Below are 14280 nucleotides of genomic sequence, written 5' to 3' on the forward strand. Positions count from 1 at the left end.
TGGAATGTTAACCAGTTTGATTTAACCTTATTTCAGTGGTTTAAGAATGTTCAAAAACATGAATGGGATTTATCCAGGGTAAATTACCAGGAGCTCCACTCCCTTCACTGTCTCCCACTCAAAACCATCCTAGTAAAGATAATTAATTTCAGAAAATGGAAGAGAAAAACTACAGGAAGTAATAGCAATTCACATTTGATAGAACAAATTATACATTCAAGTCTGTCATTGGTCCTACATATTGTTCTTTTTATTGACTTTAAATTAATAGGTTGTCCACTACTTTAAAAGAACGTTTTCTTGACAGTGTCTACAATGTACATATAATACATGTATTTTCAACATTTCAACATATTAAATATCATTTTTGCAAATGATCTTAAGTTGTTTATGCATAAAGAAACAATACCCATGTATTATAAACTTAATTAAATTACATGCTGTCAAGGAAAATTAGGCACAATTTTAGGGGTTTTTTGTGTAGCTTTATTTCACCCAATTTAAAATCTACTTTGGGCAATTTTTTTTATTCTTTAAAGTTAAAGAACTTCATTTTTCCCACCTTTAAAAACTGAAATAATTATACTCATATTATGCAATTGGGAGGATTTGAAGTTTTTGTATACAAGTTAATTCCTAAAATTTCCTTCCTTCCTCCCTCCCTCCCTCCCTCCCTCCCTTCCTTCCTTCCTTCCTTCCTTCCCAATGGCACCTTGTTTTATGCTTCTTATAGATTTTAAAGACACTTTTATTGTTTATAGTTTATTTACTCAAAATGTACTCTTTACGGCGATATTTCTAACTATAGTACATGACACACGCAGTAGATATCAAATATGTAGATGGAAAAAAATGGCCAGATAATCAATAAACATTGCTTCCATTTGTGCTAAAAATAAAATGTTAATATATGCTCTAGTTACCTTGGCAATAACAGTGCCTGATTTGCACATTCTTGAGACAACTAATTTAACAAACAAAAGACAAGGTATTATATTCTGTACTTATGTTTTCATTATCTTGTTAGGTTTATAGACATTTATGCTAAAAGAGAAATTTGCTTCACTAAATTCATTACATATTTTTAAATTAAATTCTGCATCAAAATGTTTGGAAATAGTTTATTTATGCTGGAATTTATCTGGATATTCCTTGAGGAAGCAGCAAATGTTAATCTTCCAGCTGCTGCTCCTGATTACTCGAATGAAACTATTTATAGACAGACATCCCTTTTACACATATTACAAACTACTTCCACTTAGAATGAAGAAAGCCATAAAGCAACACGAGCTTGAAACAAATACTACTTACACTGAAAGTAATGAAGTAATTTGGTTCAGACCAGAAATCTTACATTTTCTGGTAGCATCCATGAAATTATCTGAGCACGTGCTCGCTTCGGCAGCACATATGCTAAAATTGGAACGATACAGAGAAGATTAGCATGGCCCCTGCGCAAGGATGACACGCAAATTCGTGAAGCGTTCCATATTAAAAAAAAAAAAAGAAGAAAGAAAGAAGAAATTATCTGAGCACACTCAGTTGAAAAAAATCATATGAGTCTGGATAATGTACAAAAATCATAACATTTTGTGAATCCATCAAAGAGAAGATGGCACAAGCCAGCTAAGATAATGAAATTTCAAAAGGAGATTGGGGCGCTTGAGAGAAAGACACGGCCTGTATACATACAATACAAAAGACACAAAATCAACTAAAAATTAACAAATAATATATTAAGGGCCCCAAATGTCAACATTGAATAGCTGGGATCCCTACACATAAAGAGAGTTTGTGTGCTCTTTTTTAGGGGCATCCATCAGGGGCTCACTAGAAAGATTAAGGGCAGGGCAAAAGATGAGGTTGAGTTCCTTTTGGTATTGGGCATGTGCAGGAGCTGATTACCTGTAGCAGAGATCCAGGAAATAAAAATACAGCAGAACCTCCACAGTGGACTAGCTCCTTACACTGACCACCTCCTTCAGTTGGCCTAATTCTCATAAACCATAATCTATCCTGATGTTTACCACCTCTACATGACCACCAGTTTGTTACAGTCCCCGGGGTGGGAGGTCCACTTCCCTGGAGGAAGGCAGCAAACTTCCTTATCACCAGGGCATAGGCAAAGAGCCACTGCTTCTATAAAGGGGTAGAAAGAAAGTTGTCTCTCCAGTAGAGAAAAGCAACCATTTTGCTCTCAGAACATTGAAAAAAAAAAAAAAAAATCCAACGATATTGAGGAACTGGGGACAGATACATATTGTCAATGTCTGAAAGACCAGTAAATTATCTTGGGTTAGGTAAAGTTCATACACCAACAACAAGCAGTGATCTGCTACCACTAAAACAAGAATAGGAAATATTCCTGCCTAAGACCAACCAGAAATACAGCACAAGGTACAAGGTCGAGTTTGGCTTCCATGGGGAGGAGGGAAAACTGGATCATGGCAAATTAAAAATAACAATAAAATAAACAAAAACAACACCTCTCTAGTCTGTACAACAAGCTTAGCAGCTCCTGACGAGTGACCGTGATACAGGAATTTCTTCTTCAATAGGTCCTTGAACTCGGTGATTTGAAGAATGAATCCACGACCACAAATCAGCGGTGAGACAGAATTCATTTTACAGAAAAGAGTCCAGAGAAAGAGCACCATGAAAAAAATACATCAATGAATGGCCACACTTCGTTCATGAAATTGCTCAGGCCTAGGAAAATCACATGAAATTGACTAGACCAAGGAAATGAGGGGTCCTCATAAATGGGGGACCCTGTGTCACCCTTCGGCCTGTGGAGCGCTCACAGGGGAGTCCTGCAGCCAGAGGGGGGCGCGCTCGGTCCAAGGGCGGTGGTGGGACTGGCGGGCAGCAGCGTGGGCTGCGCAGTGTCTCCCTCAACTCAGGAGACCCGCGGGCTTCCTCTGCGCTCGCCCTCTCTGCGCGCTCTTTGGCCGGCTCTGCCTCCCTGAGTCCGCCGCACCTACACCGCTGGGGGTGGGGGGTAGGGGGTGATGGAGAACGTGGCAGGGCCTCCCGGGTGGCTGTCGCTAACAGGCCAGGGTGCACCCGCCAGGTAGTAACAGCAGTTTAATGCCAGGAGATAGGAGAAGGGCAAGAGCAAAAACCATGCAAATCACTTTTGAAGGTCTGAGACTTGACTCCGTGTAGATACCTGCAAGCCAGCAAGTTGCTGTAATAGAGTTTCATGAATGCTACCAGAAGATGCAAGACCCTGCACCAAATCACTGTGTTACTCTCAGCACAAGTAGTACTTGTTTCATGGTCATGTTCGCTTTTATCCCCTGCCACCCACGCAGACCCAAGTTTCGTGAAGATTACACGGAGCAACTTGGTGAATGCTGGGCATTCAACGGGTTTTCTGACAGATGAGGACGTTGCGTTTAGGGAACCTCAATCTTCCAAAATGGACTGCAAATAATAGAAACTACATCTTGATTGTACTAAACAGTAAACAAATCTGCACCCAGCTTCGGAATAAAAAGACATTATCCAATCATCCGAGGCTGTATGCTAGGCAAACACCCGTGAAAATTTAGACTGGAGGATCGTCTTGCCAGTGCCTTTGCTCACAAGCTACGCAGAAACGAAAACGCCAGAGACCCAGGTAGCCCAGAAGTCCATCAGGTGTGGAGGTGTCACTAATCCCTCAAGACACAGGGAACACTGAGAAAACCCTTCCCAGCCCACGAAGCAATTCAGTTCACTGCTGGAGAAACTTGAAGGCAGTGGGACACAGACAATGACAATCAAATCAAATCATAGCAAGCCTTATTTCTGTCTAGAATAATTCAACCACACACTAATAGCCTGACAGAGAATAGGTGTGTTCATTTCCATTTTTTTCCATTTTTATCTAATCTGAGCAAATGCTATGGTATAGGCCATTAGGTGAATAAGCAAGATCAATATGATCCATCAGGGTCCATCTCTCTTTACCTGAAAGATATAAAGAATGATAAATGACCTGGAGACAACCTTGATAAATAAATTTTATTTCTCAAAAAAAAAAAGATATATATGTATATGTGTGTATGTTAACATATTTATGTTATATATATGTGTGTGTTAAAATGACATTCAGTTTGGGTACCATACATAAATAGAAAAAAATCACACGAGGTAGCTAGAGTTCTTGCAAACTTTTTTATGAAACATGTTCAAATACCGAAGAACGTTTGTTTACAAAAACTCACTACTTTCATATCTTTCTGGAGTAGTTATCCCTTCAAAATCACTGTTAGCAAAGAATATAAAACAGATAAACTATCCATGAGAAAAGTATTACTCTTTATTTTGAAGTTTCATATAATCATATACATGTGTAAACATTAGCCTATCTTCTAATACAAAGTGCGTTTAATGGTGTAGCTCTAATTCAGATGAATTTCTTTCAGAATGATAATTTCCTGGCTATAGTGGGTATATATTCCATCATATTTGCAAATTGGCAGATAAAGCAGCCTTCTGAAATGCAAAGTACTTCTGACCTTTAAAAAGTGAATTCAATTTTGTATACTTCTACGAAGTTGAAAAGATAGAAGTATCAGATATTTTAATTGGAGTTATCTTATTCTGAATCAATTGAAAATTGCTTGTTATTTTAGACCGCATGCATGATAAAGATATTTTTTTCTTTTCTCCTTATTGAGACAGAGTCGCCCTCGGTAGAGTGCCGTGGTATTATGGTAGCTCACAGCAACCTCAAACTCTTAGACTCAATCTATCCTCTTGCCTCAGCTTTCCAAGTAGCTGGGACTTCAGCCAATAGCCACAATGCCCAGTTAACCAAAGTAATTTATTTTAAGTTGAATTCTCACCTCAATAACTATTTAATATTAAGAAACCTTTCTTAAAATACATTAATAAAATACTCTAAAGTCCACTTAGCTATAATTTATTGAAAATATTTCACTTCCATAATGGAAAATGGTTGTCTTATATAATCATATGCAATAGTTTTTATATACTCCTCTCCCTCAATTCTCTTTGCTGTCATATTTTTGTTTTATATTTTTAGGATTTTACCTGAATTCCCTCTGCATCCTGAATGCTATTACCCGTGCCATACTTTAATCATGAAAGGAACAAACTAATTCATCTGTCTTTTTATTTTCCTATCAAAAATCATGTTTAATATTCATAAAAAATTATTTAAGCATAACTTAAGGCTTTCACCAGCAATAGCATTCTGAAGGATTATGTACAGGTAAACCTACTGTCACAAAATACCCTGGAGCTACTGAGCATGTATAAAAGCAGATGAAGACTGCAATTCTAGGACTATTAATAAACATAATAAATTTGCTTATACTTTGGTGGCCAATGTGCCTCTTTAGAGGAAAGAAACTGAAGCTATTGAAAGAGACAAGCAACCTCACAGGACAAAGGAACCAGTACAGGCACTGAACGCCTTACCAAGTTATCCTCAACTTTATGGTACCCTAAGGTATAATTTAGGCTATTAGCTGTGTAGCAAATTGACTTCCCATCCAGAAAATAGTTGTCATTTATTTTTTAATTACCTGAGATATGCACAACAAATAGTAGCTATTTCAGAAGAAGGAAAAAAGATAGTAGGAAAGTAAAGAAGGAGATTGTGAGAGTATAGATAGATATCTTTAGATGCATTATTGATTCTGACAATTGTAGAGAATCTTAGATTTGGTGTTTTTAATAAATGTTTGTATTTTACAGTGTTAAGATTAGGTTTTAGTCTCCATAAAAGCTAACTAAGTTAGCTAACTACTGTTTGGTGGATGCTGGCAGAAGGCCTGAGCTTCTTGGTTCAGAGTACTGTGACTTCCTAAACAAAGCATAGCAATTAGTGTACATATCAGCATGGGAGCATCAGTCTCCCTGTCTCACAAGGTCCATGGCAATGGCATAGAGAAACTTCTGATAGATGCGGGCATCTAGTGGGTTTGTGTAGCAGCTGAAAAACTCTAAATTTGGGTAATCCACTACCTATATGAAGCAGTAAGCAAGCTTACATCTTGTCTTAGAGAGATTCCTTCATCCCTCCAGGGAGGCAACCCCGAGGAATTTCCCAGATAAAAAGTAGTCAGGACCTTCATTCCTGGCATGCTCAGCAAGACATGAGTGGGAAACCCATGGAAGAGTGTGCTGGTTAATCTCCAAATATTTGGGGATTTTCCAGATACTTCTAATAATTAATGTCTAACTTAAATATCTGTGGTCAGAACTAAGGAATTTCAAACCTGGTAAATTTAATAAAACTCTTACAGCCCAGGACATGGTCTATTTTGGGTAATATTTCATGCACATTTGAAAATGGAGGATATTCAGCCAATGTTGGGTTCAATAGTCTATAAATATTTATTTGGCCCCATTGATTGATAGTGTTGTTCAAATATTTTTAACTATTTCCTATCTGATTATTCTATCACATTTTGAGAAAGTTTGAAAGTATAGATTATAGTTGGAAAATGATTTCTTCATTTCTGTCAGTTTTTGCTTTGTTATTAGAAAACATATATTCACATTTATTTATTTTTGATAAATTGGCAATTTTATGATAAAATATCACTCTAACTGTGGTAATATTTCTTGGTCTGAAGTCTTCTCTGTATGATACTAACGAAATTACTGCAACTTATTATTTCTCTCTGCATGATGTACACTTTTATTTTATTTATTTATTTTTATTTTTTTTTTGTAGAGACAGAGTCTCACTTTTCACCCTCGATAGAGTGCCGTGGTGTCACACAGCTCACAGCAACCTCCAACTCCTGGGCTCAGGTGATTCTCTTGCCTCAGCCTTCTGAGTAGCTGGGACTACAGGTACCCACCACAACGCCTGGCTATTTTTGTTGTTGTTGTTGCAGTTTGGCCAGGGCTTGGTTCGAACCCTCCACCCTCTGTATATGGGGCTGGTGCCCTACCCACTGAGCCACAGGTGCCACCCTACTTTTAATTTTTTTAATGATAATTCAATCTGTGTATTTATATACAAAATGAGTTTAGACAGTGTTGTTAATTTTGTTATCTAGTCTAACCTCCTTTCTTTTTTGACAGACATGTTCAACCAATTAATGTAATATTTGAGTTAACTGGTGATGCAGGACAACGTGGCTCCATGACCTGCCACCTTAGTCCTGGAAGTGTTGATGCTCCTGCTGATGACGGGAAGATGCTGGAGGCTTGCTGTCTCCTCCAGGTACACTTCTGACTGGTCAGTTTCATGGATGGCGCCTTGCTGTCTCTTCTAGGTGCACTTTTGACTGGTGGATTTCATGTCAGTTTCCAAGGCCTGAGAGTTCATTGGACAGCTGGCTGTAACTGACAAGACCCATGCCCTAGCAGAACAACCCCCCTGCTACTATATAAACCCCTGAGGAGAGCGCCCAAGGACAGACCCCTAAGAGGGAGCAGGAGAGCTCGTTCCCTTCCCAGGTTCTCTCTGCCAGGGGGTTTGGTTTTTGTAGCTGTTGTAATTTTTGGTTTCTGTAAATAAATCCTGACTTAGCTCTGATCCTGTTGTCCATCATTCATTCTTCAAATTGCTGAGACCAAGAACCTGATACCAGGTTTACATCTTCCATTGATACAGGGCAGGTGGCTCCCCAGGCAGCTGGGTGGAGCCAAGGGGTGGACCTGTCATCTCCACCCTGGCAGTGTCAGTGCAGCCGCAGCCTGCAGAGGAACCAGGTTTGGAGGGTAGATAGGGGGTCCCCCCACAGGAGACTCCAGTAGCCGGAAGGGCAGACAACTGCTGGGGAGACACCAGGCCTTAGTGTGTCCCTCCCCTTGCACTTGTGGCTGAACAGGAAACCCCACATTTCCTAGGCCTGGTCTATTTCATATAAGTTTCTTAGCCCTGGTCAATTTCATGTAGGTTTCCTAGGCCTGAGAACCAAAGGGATTGTATCCATTCATTTGGCGGGGGTGGCGCTTTCTTCCTACTTAGGATTTTCTCTCTGCCAGGAGCTTTGATGTTTTTGTCTCTGTATTCTTTTCTGTAAAATAAATCCTGTCTTATTTACCACTGATCTGTGATTGGTGGATTCATTCTTTGAATCACCAAGACCAAGGACCTACTGAAGACGAAATTCTGGTATCATATTTTGGGAGCTGGTCCAGGATAGAAAAGCTGTGGTAAGTAATGGGACCTCTTATCTATATCTTGCTTTTCTCTGGAGACTAATAATTTTGATGCCCACCAGCTAGTAAAAGTAAAAGCTGCTTACCTCCAGGTCATAGGCAAGAGGCTGTTGGGGAATGAACTTTCTAATTCCCCTTGGCTCCAGAAAAGAGCCAAAGAGAATGTTAGAAGGCTTTTGAAACTGTTCTGTATTTACTCCTTTTCTCTGGTTGAGAGCCAAGCAAAGAAGTAGCACCCAGACGTCCCCAGCAATGTTTCTGACCCCAGGACACTGGCAGGCCTTCTGAAAAACGTGCTCTCCCAGCTCTTTTACTATCTTCTCTTCATGATCTCAAACTTTTTCTATTTATCTCTATAGACCTCTGTTTCTCTCCTTGTAGTTCACATGCTTTGTTTGAATGTTGGTAAAGAATTGCTTTAGGTATTTAGTTAATTTTGTACAGGCTTATTCTGGTATTTTTCAGATATTTTAAGTGTGCCTCAGATGTTGTAGGTGTGTTGTAAGGTCCTTTTTATTGCCTTTCATTGCAAAATTAAATTCAATTGGCTTTTTTGTGTGTTTGAGAAAAAGCTGGACCATGTTAACAGAGGCCTAGAAGTCATCTCCAAACAAAAGACAAAATTACTCCCCTACACGGCTTTTCTGGGCAACCAGGAGCCTGTGAAGGAAACCCAGAGCAACTTTCCAAGGCAAGAATGGCCCTAACCCCTAGGCTACAGTTCAACCTCTTAAAAATGAAGAAAGGCAATGAAAATGACACTGGGTATTTGATTTTTTTCTGGTTTATTGGTACAAATGGGAAAGTTTAAAATAATTTCAGATTTCTCTAAGACTTTGGTTAATTGTAATGCAAAGTTTCCAAGTGTCTCTCAAACCTGATTTTTTTTTTTTTTATTAAATCATAGCTGTGTACCTCAATACACCTGTGGTGCATCTTACAAGGGTATATGTGAGGCTTGGTAAATATGGAATGTAAATGTCTTAGCAAAGTAACTAAGAAAATGCCAGGAGGGCTATGTCAACTAATGTGATGAAAATGCGTCAAATGCTTTATGAACCAGTGTATGGTGCCCCATGATCAAACCTGATTTGTTACTGAGTTGCATTGCTGACCTTGAGGGAAGAAAGCGAGGTTGGAAAACCTAGGATTTAAAACCTGCTCATGATAGAAAGCCTATTTTCCTTTGTTACTGGGAATTTAGAAAAAAGCTTGTAAAACTTATAAAAGGTTAAATGTGTAAGCACCACACAGCAAGACCCAGTCCAAACATGGTTTTGCATGTAGATGGAAGCTGGAGTCATGAGGATCTGCCCCAGGCACCCTCAGTCCGGTTTGGGCGCTAATGGGATCGCTATCCCAGGAGGTCTTTGCCTCTGAGGACAGGCCACCCTCCTGTGGTCACCCTTGCATTCTGGACAGGGGCCAGGTGGCTTGCCCAGCTGGTGGCGATGCAGTCTCCAGTCTGACCACATTGGAAGCACTTGTTCTTAGCTCCTCTGGCTTCCCATGCCCTTGAATGGTGCCTGTTTGTGTGAGTTCCATTACTAGCGCTGTCATTCTTTTTCTATCCCTTCTCTCTTTTTCCTCCTCTGTCACCTGATCTCAGTTATATATAAGACCACTGTGGCTGTTTTAAGAAGAGTCTCCAGGTTATGATTTGAGCCTACAACCAATTCCTGGAGTTTTCTTTGAATGTCTGGGGCCACTTGAATGATAAATTTATCTTTTAAAATAACTCGGCCCTCTGTGGAGTCAAGTGTCTACTGAGAGTGTATTCTCATCGCCTCCCTGAGCTGATCAAGAAAGGCTGAGGGACTCTCATTTTGCTCCTGGCAAATAGTAGGCAACTTAGAATAATTCATAGGCTTTTTCTTGGATTGACGTAAATCTTTCAGATACATGTGAGATACTGTTTTCGCCACCAGTCACCTTGTTTCTCAGTGTTCCGTGAGATACTGTTTTCGCCACCAGTCACCTTGTTTCTCAGTGTTCTGTTCCAAGTCCTCAAAGGGAACTGCCTGCCTTCTGGTGTGGTATCTGTCCCTTTCCTCAGGAGACATATCACTATTAGTATCGAACATGAACCACAGATCACCCCACTTCCTAGCCTCATCCAAAACTTCATTTTATCATTTTTTTCCTTGCCCCGTAATGATTTAACAAATGTAAAAATAAACATTGTTTTCACCCATGGAAAATTTACCTTAATAAGGTAATAAGGTAAGTCTTAACCAAAGAACCGAACTAATCCAGAATTTATTGTCTGACTACAACAGAGGTAAGTTAGGAACACACATAGGTACATACATAAATCATGTTGCTAAGTATTCATTGGCAAAATCCCACAGGAAGCCATAGTCAAACGGACAGCAGGGGACACAACTCTGGATATGCGAGGAGATGCGAGGCGCTTCAGAACAAATAGCACACAGTACTCCACTTCACTGCTGTCTGCATCTGAGAGAATTTTCCATTGTTTCGCATAGAATTAGAGAATCGAGTTTCTTTACATTTATTCTGAAAACATTAGATAATTGAATCCAAAATAGTTTTTGATTGAAATGATTGCCATTCTTCCCATTATATTCTCTTTAGAAACCTCCTTTGTAAATTTAAACAAAAGACAAACTCATTACACAAAAAAGTGACATTCAAATTGTACACCCATATTATATTCATACAAAAAGAACGTGTTCAAGTGTTCATGTCTCATTATAGGAATAAAAATGTAATAAATTTGTTTTAGTTATCATTGCTTTAAATAACCAAACCCTTACTGCAGTCATACGTCTCAGTATTTTTCTATTAAATGATAATTTCTGCAAAACCTATTTTCATTATATTTAAAACTGCAAATTATTGAACTATAATTCATATAGCAGTGAACTAGGACAGTAACAAATTCCAGAAATGATTTCAACATATGAAACTATAGATTTTACCTCAGTTACTACCCTAATGAATAACCATGCTGAGTAACCACATGCAGAGATGCAGTGTTAGATTATGAAAATTAAAGCAAACTGAGGAAAAGCAAAGAATCTTAATAGGAGCCACACAACTATCTAAAAGCAAACGGAGACGCAACCAACAGATGCCTTGCATACTGTGCATGCAGAAGATGGAAAGGGATGGGGGCATTCACCTCTTCCTTCCTTTATTGTCTCAACATCACAGCAAACCAGAACAAAAAGTATCCACATCACCATGTGGTATGCTAGATCACAAGACTGCATTGCCTTATCTGTTTCAATCTCATTCATTAGATGTCTTTTCTTAAGATATTTAATAATTATACAGCAGTTTTTATTGGCAAATACTTGACATTTTATTATTAAAACACAATATGTGTTTTAATTTGGGGGGGTCAATAACCATTCATCTATTCAAGTATCTCATCTAAATCTTATTTCCCCGTTGGCAAAGACCTCACAGTATTTCCTCAATTTGAAATATATCCATTTCTGTTCTACTGAATTGCATAACTGCACATTCATTTCTTTCCAGTAGCTGGTAAATTAAGATTAGGTATCTGTTTTATTTCATTTTGTGTTGCCATAAAAGAATATATGGGTCTAAGTAATTTGTTTTTAAAAAGAGGGAGTTAGGGGCGGCACCTGTGGCTCAGTCGTAGGGCGCCGGCCCCATATGCCGAGGGTGGCGGGTTCAAACCCAGCCCTGGCCAAACTGCAACCAAAAAATAGCTGGGCGTTGTGGTGGGCGCCTGTAGTCCCAGCTACTCGGGAGGCTGAGGCAAGAGAATCGCTTAAGCCCAGGAGTTGGAAGTTGCTGTGAGCTGTGTGAGGCCACGGCACTCTACCGAGGGCCATAAAGTTACAAAAAAAAAAAAAAAAAAGAGGGAGTTAGTTGGATCATTATTCTGACGGCTGAAAAGTTCCGCACTGGGCATCTGCGCCCGGTGAGCACCTGAGGCTGCGTCCGCTTGTGGTGAAGTGAAGGGGGTCTAAGTGCGTGGGCGAGGGAGGAAGCAAAAGGGTGGGGGGGAGATGGCAGACTTTTATAAAACAATTATATCTTGTGGGAACTAATAAAGTAAGAGATCATTCGCCCCAAAGGACGGAATTACTCTGTTCATAGCCATGATGCAAACAATTCCCATTAAGCACCACCTCCAACATCGGGGATTTGGAGGACACGAACAGCCGAACCACGGCAATGTCCATCATTTAATGTTATAGATTGACGCTCTTTGTCATTGTCCAGCACAACCTACAGTGTGGTTAATACTTTTCATCTACTTGCCCCACCACATTTCCCCCATCCTCGACCCACTCCTCTGTTAGGCCAGGTGATCCAGAACTTTACCACTGCGAGTTCTTGGACCTGGTTGTCATGTTTTTATCAATTCGTGCTCGCAGAACTTGTGCTGGGCAAGTGAGTATCAAGAGATTTCCCCTGGGTATGCATGGTGTATATCCAGTAAGTAGAACCATCCCAGCTGTCTCATAGAACTCAGGGTCATTTATTGCTGGCAGTATTGTACCTTTACCTACTGATGTAATGGCTCCATCCTGAGCAGTGTCATTCAGAGCTTGAAATTTAGTAGTACTCTTAAACGGGGTTACAGGTTGAAAGCATTCTTCCCCTCTGCAAACAGGACTTCTTGAATGCAAGAAACCGAAAAAGTAACTGAAAGAATAAATTGCCCAGATTACAAATTGGTAATAGGGAGTGATTAGGGGTAGGAACAGCAACACTTGGATCCTGTCCCAAGTAGGGACATAGCTATACTATATAATAACGAAAACTTGGGGCCAGGAGTGGGGCCTCATGCCTGTAATCCTAGCACTATGGGAGGCTGAGGCAAGTGTATTGCCTGAGCTCACAGGTTTGAGACCAGCCTGAGCCAGAACTATACCTCTTCTCTAAAAATAGCTGGGTTGTGGCAAGTACCTGTAGTCCCTCCCAGCCACCCAGGACACTGAGCAAGAGAATCACTTGAGCCCAGGAGTCTAAGGTTGCTGTGAACTGTGTCACCATGGCACTCTACTGAAGGGGACAAAGTGATACTCTGCCTAAAAAAATAAATAAATAAAAACCTGATAGGTGATGTGAAAGTCTGAGCTATTAGCTTGTGAAGATTACTGGTCCCCTCTTGATCTTTTTGAGTCTGATCTCAAGTGAGCCATGTCCATTTTTCAGTGTTTGTGACCGTTTATAGATGTTTATGTCTTTTGGCGTGGTAGATCTGAAAATGGTTTGCTTATAATGGGCAGTCATAGCTATATAAGAGGTCTTCCCAGAACGTATTTGGCCATGTAATAGTAAAAATAGAGACAATTATTGAAGAACAAGGTTGTTGGATACTTTCCAGACAGACCTTGTATTTAGCTGATAGCCCATAGTTAAATACTTGTCTCTTTCAAGACCCATAAACATGTAAGTGCCTGCTGTTTAGATGATCACCTTTCTCTTATATATTTGACCTGGCATTTCTCCAGAAGCCAAGAGGCTTGAAATGTAGTTTTCCTGATGGAGCTTGTCAAATGTTTTGGATGGTAATATCTTCTACCACTGATATATCTAGGACCATAAGATATGGATGACTGTATATTCCAATCGCAAGAGTGTTCATAGAACATTCTGGACCTGTTACAAAACTATTTCTATTGTTGTTGTTGTTCTGGAATATTGTTCTATAAAATGTTAATTTTTCTGTACAGATGCTTGTTAATGTGTTCCAATACAAGAGTCTGGTTAACTACCATTTGGTTTGTGCAAACTTCATGATACTTCCAAACAGATACTTATGATTAAAAAATAAACTGAGGAAACATAGCTTATAAATTATTCTATTCTTGCACTTCAAAAATGTGGCTGCTTAAAGCAAAGTATGTCTATGTGATATTGAAATTCAATGGCAAGGAACTTAATGTCAGAAGCCACCAACTGATCTAAATTTTACAGTAAAAATCAGGTCCAAAAAATGAGGTCTTCTGAGAGCTGTTTTATTGCAGTTCGGTGGATTAGGAGTACCACCTACTAGTCAGAAATATTTATGTGGCCCTAATTGTTATTTAATGTAATTCTCCATATCTGCCTGTTCCTTGTTAATTTTATTTCCCTGGAGCATATTTTTAATTTAAGAAGAATTTTAGAGCTTTGACATTTCAG

At 39.5% G+C, this 14280-nt stretch overlaps 1 non-coding gene across 1 annotated transcript; it reads left to right on the plus strand.

Moving 5' to 3' along the window:
- The first annotated feature begins 1389 nt into the window (after positions 1-1389).
- On the plus strand, positions 1390-1496 carry LOC128582688 (U6 spliceosomal RNA). Its single transcript, XR_008379135.1, has one exon. It is a non-coding gene; the product is annotated as a U6 spliceosomal RNA (small nuclear RNA).
- Positions 1497-14280: the final 12784 nt, after the last annotated feature.

The sequence above is a fragment of the Nycticebus coucang genome, chromosome 3 (assembly GCF_027406575.1).
Source record: "Nycticebus coucang isolate mNycCou1 chromosome 3, mNycCou1.pri, whole genome shotgun sequence".
Taxonomy (NCBI): Eukaryota; Metazoa; Chordata; class Mammalia; order Primates; family Lorisidae; genus Nycticebus; species Nycticebus coucang.